This window comes from Rattus norvegicus, chromosome 13, assembly GCF_036323735.1.
Source record: "Rattus norvegicus strain BN/NHsdMcwi chromosome 13, GRCr8, whole genome shotgun sequence".
NCBI classification, from domain to species: Eukaryota; Metazoa; Chordata; class Mammalia; order Rodentia; family Muridae; genus Rattus; species Rattus norvegicus.
The window spans coordinates 100,264,234-100,274,599 of NC_086031.1; the positions used below are offsets into that span (position 1 = coordinate 100,264,234).

Genomic DNA, 10,366 nt, shown 5'->3' on the forward strand with positions numbered 1-10,366 from the left:
ACTTCTTCTTACCGGCTGGGGTTCTGAACTCCGGTCCCCATGTTTTGCCTGCCAAGCTCTTCACCCACTGAGCTATCCTGCTTGCCCCTGGCAACAATCTTGTTCAAGTGCGTTTGTCTTGACACTGTTCCCACTCTGAGAGAAGGAAGAAAAACCTTATTTTTTTTTTTTAATGTTAGCACTTAATTAACCTCCGAAGTGGCTTTAAGCCTCCAGGACACAGGCACCTCCAGCACCCTTTTCTCTTCAGCTCCTCTGCTGATGACTTCGGCCTTCACGATGACAGGTCGCTCAGGGAGCTTCCCCTCCCCCAGGACTCTGTAGCATCCCAATAGCACAACATCCATGATGGGAGCAGCCCCGGTCTTGTTTTTTGTTGCATTATCCCGTGTCTGCTCGCTGACCAACGTCCATGATTTATCCAGGTTGACAGCCAAGCAGAAGCTCTGGTTCCTCTTCAAGCAGTAATGCCTCACCCCAACTTTCCCGAAGCTACCCGGGTTATATTTGTCAAAGTTGATCCTGTGGTGACGCATGCCTCCAGCATCCCCGGGCCCTCCTGGGTGTTTGCGGTGCTTACCCATGTGACCCTGGCCGTGGCTCACGTAGCCTCGGAATTTCCAGTTCTTCCTCAGTCAAGATGGCATGGCGGTGGCAAGAAAGAGGGCAGGAAACCTTACTGTTTTTGTGAGCAGCTGCAGACCCATCTGGACGACTCCAGTCCTGAACTTTGCTTTCTTCCCAATGGCTGTTGGCTGCCGAACTCCCATTTTCCTTTGCTTTTACATCACTTCAACATAGTTCTCTCTCTCTCTCTCTCTCTCTCTCTCTCTCTCTCTCTCTCTCTCTCTCTCTCTCTCTCTCTCTCTCTCTTCCCTCTGGACTAGCTTCATGTCTCTGCCCCTTAGTCAGCCAGTTCTGCCTGGTCACAGAGCTTCTTTTCTCTGTGGTCTGAAGTGGTCCAGTCAAACAATGAACGCTTGCCCCAGGGACCTCAGGCAGCTCGCATTGAACAAAACACAGGGTACAAGGCAAGGGTTGGGTTTTTTTGTTTTGTTTTGTTTTGTTTTGCTTTGTTTTTTGTTTATTGTCCCCCCCCTCCAGGGTTGTTTTTGACAGCAGGTTTGATGCAAGAATAAAATTCCTCAGTTGTTATGATGCATGTGGAAAATTCAACCAATTTTTTTTTTTTAAATCAGGAATTTGGTAAGTTTGTTTGTAAGTAGAGAGCCAGGACCAGTCTCTAAGGATAGGAACAAAATTGTTCCCATGTTTCAGTTTTATAATTTGAACATCTGTATATAACTTTAGTCCCAGAGAATCCCTCGACACTGGTTCTTCTATATCAAACACAGCCAGATGCAGAAAGGGAGTGTGTGTGTGTGTGTGTGTGTGTGTGTGTGTGTGTGTGTGTTTAAAACACAAGCCAAGGAATAATAACAACTGTGATTTCTCCTCATGACTTTATTTTTTCCTCATACAGATGCAAACCTTGAGCATTAATAATATTTGCAATATTATAACATGTGAGGATATGGAAGTCGTCTTCTTCAGATAGCGTTTCTCCCTGGAAACCCTACCCCAGTTTGTCAGGAGTTTTTGCTCGTGTGTGTTTTAATTTAGTCTTATAATTACTCCCTCTAAGGAAGTAAAATTAAACTAACAAATTTTGGTGTAAATTACTCTGAAATGTCATTAAAGAATTCAATACTGGCGTTTTATCACTGTCTTAGAAATGGAATCTTATACTGCTCACCTCAGATAGCTGGCCAGTCTTTTCTGCTTTTAAAAGTCAAAATGTAAGTAAATTACAAATTATTTTAAAGACTCTCCCTCATGGACACACACACAAATACACATATAGACACACACACACACACACACACACACACACACACACACACACACACGATGCAAAAGCAAGCAAATGAGATAAATCACCGATGTGACATGGGCACACTGCTGTACTCAGCCCTTCCTTTTCAATTTTTATTTTTTTCAACATTTTTTAAACTTAAATATACTCGATCTTATTTTCCCCCTCTCCCAAGTCCCTCAAGATCCTATCCCACTCGGTATCCACCCAAGTTTAAGTTCAGTTCTTAAACAGAGAGCTCATTAGTGAAACCTTCCCCGTGAGCCAGCCACAGCAGCAGAAAATCCCCCAAGGAGCTGTGACTTCCCACAACCCTTAGCAGCCTCAGCACCAAGCGATCTGAATGACTTATATCAGTGACAAAAGCATCCTTCATCCTAAGGAGTTTGGTGGCACGACCCACAGTTCTTCTCTTCCCCAGTAGCATCTACACTGCGGTCTTCAGCTCATTCTGCAAAGGTGTTTTAGGCATGTGTTAGACTCAATTACTTTATAAGGCCAGGCAAGGAGTTAGTATGAGAGACAAAATTATTTGCATAACTGTTCAATTGAGCTTTGTTACCTGTGTGTGTATTTTTTATTGTGGTTTTACCAAAGCAGATTTAACTTTAGACAAACAATTCTTTCTCACGCATATATTTGGTTATTATTAGCATTCACACAGAAAATGGCCGTAAAGATTCCCTAGTGTCTTGTTTTGCTACGTCTATTCCGTGTCATAAATACTTATAAAACAGCAGAGCTGTTCCCATCAGTTGAAAAAGTGTTAGTCTATTGAACCACACAGTTTTGAATGAATCACAGTGACTGTACCTTGGGCTTTGTACTGTCATATGAGGGCTGGGACTAAGCTATGTGGGGGTGGTGTTAAAATATATAAATGATTTTGTGACTATGCTCTTAAAACTTGAAATTGAATAGTGTCATAAAAGTGAACCCAGTGACAACACCAGTTCTCAAAGCAGTTTAGCCTGGCACCCTAATAACAGTTTTCCCGTTCCGACTTGCAGAGCAAATCCTTTGGTTTGCCTCCTTCCTCCTAAAGGAGCCTATGGAGTTGGTTGTAAGAATATCATCCCCGTGATTATCTCTGATCTGTCAATGTCTTCCCACAGAAGCCACAGAAGCAAAGATTACCTTTGACCTCATCATTACGACTCACATTTCTTGATGACTGATGTGCTAGTTGAAGACTCGTGATTGGACCAGAAGGGTTTTAGCTGTTTCTATTGTTGTTGTTGTTGTTGGTGGTGGTGGTGGTTTTGTTGTTATTTTTATTTTGTCACCACTACCTTAGTTTAAAACATTAACTTTTATTTTTATTTATCTGTATGTGTATTTGCTGGTTGGTCTGTGCTGCAGAAGGGGTATCAAATGCCCTATATATAGAGTTTCAGGTGATTGTGAGCCACCGCATGGGTGCTGAGAAGTGAGCTTAAATCTTCTAGAAGAGCAGCCAGTGCTCCTAACCAGTGAGCCATCTTTCCAGATCTGTTCAAATATTCTTAGAGATATTTTGAAATGGCATTAAACATAACATTTACCACAGAATGTTCATCTTTTCCTTCATTATAAATAGCTATCTTTGTGAACCAGTGATATAATAGGATAGCTGTTTACTTAGTTGTTATAAAAGAAAAAAATAACCACTCAGATAGATATATATTAATCAGTTAAGTGACACTGGGTGGCCAGGGAAACTTGCTAAACTGGTGTGTGTGTGTGTGTGTGTGTGTGTGTGTGTGTGTGTGTGTGTGATACAATGTAGCATTTCAGTTCCTACTTGAACCTTACTTGAACCTTCGCTAACACACTAAGTGTTTTAGGATTACTAAATTAGGTTCACTTAGTTAGGGTTCCTGTGATACAGTGCCTTGACCAAAAGCAACAGGGAGAGAAAGTGTCTATTTCATCTTAAATATTGTTAAGTCCATCACTGAGGGAAGCCAGGGCAGGAACCTGGAGGCAGGAGCTGATGCAGAGGCCATGAAGGGGTGCTGCTTACTAACTTGCTCCTTATAGCTTGCTCAGCCTGCTTTCTTTTAGCACACAGAACTACCAATTCTCACTCACAATGGGCTGGGCCCTCTCCATCAATAACTAATTAAGAAAATGCCCTACAGGGTTGCCTGCCTATAACCTGATCTTATGCTGGCATTTTTTTCAAAGGAGTCCTCTCGAGTGACCTTAGTTTGTCTTAGGACGACATAAAATTAGCCAAGAGAGCAAGTGATTGTTTTGTGTTCTCTATCCTCAATGAATGATTAAAAACAACCACCAAAATTGGGCAGAAATTCATCAATTGCTTTTAATTTACCTCTAGAAAACAAGCCATGGAGAAAAGTAGCCAAGCTGAAAGTAAAATTAAAATACTAAGAGTGAGAAGAGGCCACTGTTTCCAGGCTGGGTCATTCGGGGAAGACGAGAGACCTGAATGCTTTCATTAAAATAGCAAAGCTCACCAGCTCCTATCAAAGGGTTGAATAGCATCATTGTCTTCAGTCTCTTTACTAAAGAGTTCTCAGTCATTTTGATTGGTGGTAATGATAATTGCGTTAGACAATATGCCAGCAATGAACTACAAACCCTTCATGGCTAGAGCCAAATTCGTTCTAATGAAGAGGAAAGGGGCCTGGAAGATGTGTTTGTGTGCAGGAACAACAGCAGCAGCATCTGGGGGGAGCACCCGGCATTCAGGACCGCGCTCAGCTGCGCTTGTATGAATGTCAGTGAAGCAGAATCTGCCTAAGGTTACTAACACTTGTTTTCCGTCAAGTTCTTCAGCATAAGGTAAGAACAGTCATAGGTAAGATTTACCGAAGACATAGACAGTTCCACACACCACTGTGAGCCTCTCACTGCCCTCCTATTCAGTGCTCATGTTTGCCATGACGGTGCTCATTACTGTTATTACACATATTATACAGCAGGTGGGGTCTGTGCCGAGAGATGGTCAATGACTCTTCTAAGGTCACATGGTAGATATGAGGGACAGCAACTTGACCTTAGGAAAGATCATGTCTGTCTTAGTTCTGTTGTTGTAATGAAAGACCATGACCAAAAGCCACTCAGCGCAAGAGAGGAGTTGCTCAGCTCTCACTTGGGGGTTTCACAATCTATCCTGAAGGAAGTTAGGTCAGGATTTAAAGGAGAATCCAAGGAAATTGCTGCCTTCCAACTCGATTAGTGCAGCCCAGGACCACCTGCCCAGGGCTCTCTCACATCAACTAACAACCAAGACAATCCTTCAAAATGGGACTCCAGACCAACCTTCATAAAACCAATACTCAACTCAAACGTTTATTCAGGGTTCTCTGCTGCACCAAGATGACAGTTAATGCTGACCTGGGCAGTGCCAAGGTCTGCTGTTACACTTTACCTTTCCAGAGAGTAGTAAAAATGCCAGTCATCCCTGCCAAGGATCCCTCTCACTAATGACTTGCATTTTGGACATTAGTAGGCCCTCCTAGGAACAGCGAGACATCAGTAGATGTGTTTTTTGCAGTGGGAGTGAGGACATACAAAACATCCCAGCTGTCTTCATCTCTCTCTGTCAACTCGGGATCATGGTTCCAGCCAGGAAATCAGAAACAATTGCTTGACGAATCCTTAAACACTTAACCCACATACTCCACATCTCACTCTGTGCCTAGTGCCTGAAGTAAAATTCAGCGTTGTAAACTACATCCTGTGACTCTCTGAGCTGCTACTCATAGAAGTAATTAAATATAAAATTAAAAAGCTCTCCCTTTGTTCTTTTGCATTTTCCTTTTCCTCCTTCCCTCCCTCCTTCCCTCCCACTCTCCCTCTCTCCCTCCCTCCATGTTTCCCTTCCTGCCTTCCTCCTTCCCTCTTCCCTCCCACTCTCCCTCTTTTCCTCCCCCTCTCCTTCCCCCTTCCTCCCTTTCTTCTTTCCTTCTCTTCTCTTGTTCTATGGGAGTTATGCTTATTTCCTGTGTTCTTATGGAAATTTAATTTCTTTAGCCATCTACTATAAGGCACACAGAGTTTCTGAATTTAAAACCAAACCATTTTCTGGTTGTGGTGGTGCACATCTAGAAACCCAGCACTCGAAAGTAAAGAAACAGAGGAACTGCCACGAATCGGAGGCCACAGTTCACATTACATCAGTGAGTGACAGACCGTCCAGAACTGCATCTAGGTAAAGACCCTTTCACAAAAACAGTAAAAATAAAAAAGAAAGAAAAGGGGAAAACAGAGACAGAGAGAGGAAGAGAGGAGGAGGAAGAAAGGGAGAGAAGAGGGGGCAGAGTAAGGAAAAAAGGAACAGAGCAATCAAGCTATTGAAATGCTTACTTGAAAACCACCAGCTCTCCTGTGGTAAGCTATAACTACTTCCCTCTTTTGAGGACACCTAATGTATAATTAAGGCTACGTATTACTTCAGCATCTGCTTCTAAGACAATGCATTTCCCAGTAAAATCTCACATGGTTAAGCGGAATAATAATAAACACCACTTTCCTATGGAAATTCAATTTTCTGCCTTTGCTCTGGATCTTTCGAGTGTATTCTAACTTGACCAGGGCTTCACATGTCTTGCCTTGCCCCATCTGCAGTGTTTACGTGTCTCCTGTCCCATCTCAGTACATAAGGTCTAAACGTAAACATCTGAGATTTGTCTCCCTCTCTTGGAATGTCTAAAGAGCAGCTCCGCATATTAGCATCTTAGAGATGTGTCGTGGCAGCTGCAAATAACTTTGAGAGCGATGCCTGTGTAGCCAAGATCACATTTCTTCTGTGTGCTGGCCAACAGCGCTTGCTCTCTGGCTCTGGTTCAGCCTTCCTTTTGCAAACCAACTTCCTGCAGCATGAGAATAGATATTTTTCTGGGCCAAATATTCCAGAGTGGACACCAATTGAGGACTTCTAGTGTTCTGCAGCTCTCCAGCTTTTACACATATGAGCATCAAAAAAATGCCAGATTGCCACTTCTCATGCCAAACGTTTACGCTTTAGACAGAACAGTCAAGCATCTCAGTTGAGGCATGTGGTGCCAGAAGGCAACTGTGTTTAGGGGACCAGTGCTGCCAGGCTGGGTCAGCACGTAGTGTCGCCTTTAGAGCCATCCTCTTACATGTCTGCTTTATGTCCCTACAATGGCCAAAGGGATTAGCTCCCTATATAGGGGTGGCACAAAGCTCAGGAACGCATCAAGATTCCACACAAGGGAAGCCAGGCTTCACGGTTTCTCCTTTTTTTCCTTCTTCAGTCAGCATGCCTTCCCTCTCTCTAGTTAATCTCTGGAAAAAGAGAGAGATGGAATGCTTTCTCCACTTCTTTCTCCTTCCCACTACAACCTCTTCCTGACTGAATTGTCCAGAGCTCCAGCAACAGGAAAAAGTTATAATTCTGGATCCCACCTGAATTACTTTTGACTTTGCTAATTTGGTCTGGAGTGTGACTTTCTGGAAATACACTTAGCTGGCTAAAGCAAGTTATTTTCTAATGTAACTCATGTTTGGGCCTTACACTGGGCACAGGATGTGTATGTATAATGAAAGTTTTGGGGACTTCTCTGAGTAGAGAATGCATACGTGGCTCTGACTCTCAAAGGGACATGGAATGGATCTGGTGACCACTGTCCTATTTAACGCCAGGAAAAAGTCAAGGGACTGTGCCCCAACATTGTGAGTTTGCTAGATATTCCAGAGGGAGGATAAAAGTGTCTGGCTGTGGTAAAGATGACTTAGACAGAAGGAGCTGTGTTCAGAGCAGTTGTTCTGACTGACCTGGTTGATAGGGGTTCTCTGATGTTGCACATAGGGAGTTAGGAGAAGGGATGGATTACATAAAAAACATTTTGGGGGTGGGGCTTGGGAAACTGTATACTGGAGAGCCATAGGCTCAGTCTCCAGTGTGGCCCTACTGGGAGGTGATGGGACCTTAGAGGATGGGGCTTGATTGGAGAAAGTTAAGCATTATTGGTATGGCCTTAAGGGGGTTTAGACACTTGTGGTTTCTCGCTGTTTTGCTTCTTGGCCATTTTGCTGATTCCTCTGTTCTTCCTCACCATAAGTCCAAAGCCACAGTACCAACTGATTAGAAACAGGACTGCCAAGACATGGAAACTTTCGTCTTCATAAGCAGAGTATCTCGAGCATTCTGTCACAGTAATGGAAAAATCGACTGTCACGGAGGTTAAAAGACCTGGAGAGTAATATTAGACATATACATTTCAGGATTGTTAGTAGATTATCAGAGCAGAGACTGGGTCTCCAAGGGAAGTGATGGGTAGATTTCCAAACCTGGGAATTTGTAATGCTTTTAGTTTCAGGAGACACAGGGAAGGTTCTAAGCATTTTCACGGCCACCAGAAAGTAATAATACAAGAAGAAATATGGTTTAGATTATTTTCCACGGATTTTCTCAACTTTCAGCAATTCTTTTTCTTTATGGCAAACTTGGTAATTACACCAAAATATGAGGGCACAGGTGCTGCGATCCATCTCTGCTTACACAGAAGAACCCCACTTACTTAGCATCATCTTGAGTTTGGAATTCTTAGACCACTAAAGTAGAGGTGTCAGACAGGGTCCACCGACAGTCACATCTGTGAGTGACAAGTAGGTTGATATCTATGTCCCTGAGGTCAGACAATAAACAGAGAGAACACCACCTTTAGGTCATCGCTCCCAGGCAACCTGATTTACACCATGTTCCCTTCCAGGGCTTTCTCTATCTCTCTGCTTCAACTTTCTGGACATTCCTTAGAGCCATGCGGCACGTGGTCTACGTTAGTGCTATATGTTGTGCATATCTGTTTATTTCCAGTAGGAGGTATGTCCCAAGAGAATAAGATTGTGTGTTTTTCCCCTACTCTTTCAAAGTCACCACCTGTAACTGTCCGGAATACAAGGAATGCAAAATGTGTATCTATTGTGTGAAAGGAAACCTTGAGAAATACAAAACAACAGTAGGACCTTCATGGCTTGGATGTGAAGCATCCCCCACTGGCCCATAAGTTTGAATGCTTGGGCCCCAGCTAGCCGTACTGTTGTATGACCTTGAGGAGGTGGAGCCTAGCGGAGTGGCTCCCAGGGGTAACAGGAGCAGTGATTCTCATAACCTAAGCCTATGCTGCACCTGCTTCCTGTGCAGGGTGACCTGAGATGTCTCAGCAAATCAGAAGCAAGTTCACACCGTCATGGACCCCTGCCTCAGAGCTGCCTACCCCACCCCACTTATCTCCTCCATGATAGATTGAATCCCCCCAAGTTGTGGGCCCAAACAAATCCTCCCTTCCTTGGCTGCCAGGTGTTTGGTAAGCGTCATGATAAAAATAAGTACTATAGGTTGCTCAGAAGAGGCAGAGGTCAGTGAGAATGGAACAGGTGTGACCCGCGCAGGGCATCAAAAGAGGACACGCGTCTAGATGAAGCAGAGAGCGGAATGGCTGCCAGGGAGGATCCAGGAAAGCAGAAGAAAGCAAGACCCAACAGCAGCAGGACACCACCGTTCTAAGGCTAAGCTTTCTTCAGATGAGAAGACAAGATCTTTCAGATAAGAACGTTAATCCAGCTAAAACATAATAGCAATTTTTAATTTGGATGGGGGCGGGGGCAGACACCAGGCCTCCAGACTTTCGTTTGTAAGGATTTTGTGGAGTCATGGTTTTTAGAGTGGAAGTGGGAAGTAAGGAGAGGCTACTGTGCTTTTCACGAGCTGGTCAGAGTTGGATCACACACTGCAGAAGTTGGAACAGTTCTGATGTAATTCTGATACTTATCTGACCTTTGGGGGTGGCAAGCTAAATCAAACCAAGGACAATATACTATTTGTCTCCCAACAATGAAACATTGATTTGGCAATTTGGTCCATAATGATAAACCAAACATTTTGTTACAGAATGCTCACGTCTACAATACACAATGAGGTTAAGCTGGAAATACCGTAGAGGCTTTCTACCATGGTCATGTTTCTCAGAACTGAAATTAAATAGTCACCATCGTCAGGTATAAGACATACAATTTTATTATTTATAGTATTAATAAAATGTAAATTTAAGCTTTTTTGTGTACTGTGTATATGTATATATACTCACATGTGTGTGGACTTACTTGCACAGGTGAGCCTCTGTGTGTGTGTGTGTGTGTGTGTGTGTGTGTGTGTTTCTGTGTGTGTGTGTGTGTGTGTGTGTGTGTGTCTGTGCCTGTGTCTGTGTCTGTGTCTGTGTCTGTGTCTGTGTCTGTGTCTGTGTCTGTGTCTGTGTCTGTGTCTGTGTCTGTGTCTGTGTATGTGTATGTGTATGTGTATGTGTAGATAGGCCAGAGGTTAGGAGGTATTTTTCTCAGTTGCTGGCCACTGTGTTTATTGAGTCAGGGTCTCTTCCCGAGCTCACCAATTCAACTCATCTAGGGAGTCAGCTCACCTGTAGATCCCTTGTCTTTACCTCCACTGTCCTGAGATTACAGGCATCCTGGACATTTTTATGGGTGCTGGGAATCTTAACACTGGTCCCCATACTTGTG

General features: G+C 43.5%; 1 pseudogene; it reads right to left on the reverse strand.

Annotated features, from left to right (window-relative positions):
- Nucleotides 1-204: 204 nt before the first annotated feature.
- Nucleotides 205-647, reverse strand: Rpl27a-ps6 (ribosomal protein L27a, pseudogene 6; annotated as a pseudogene).
- Between the last annotated feature and the right edge of the window lie 9,719 nt (nt 648-10,366).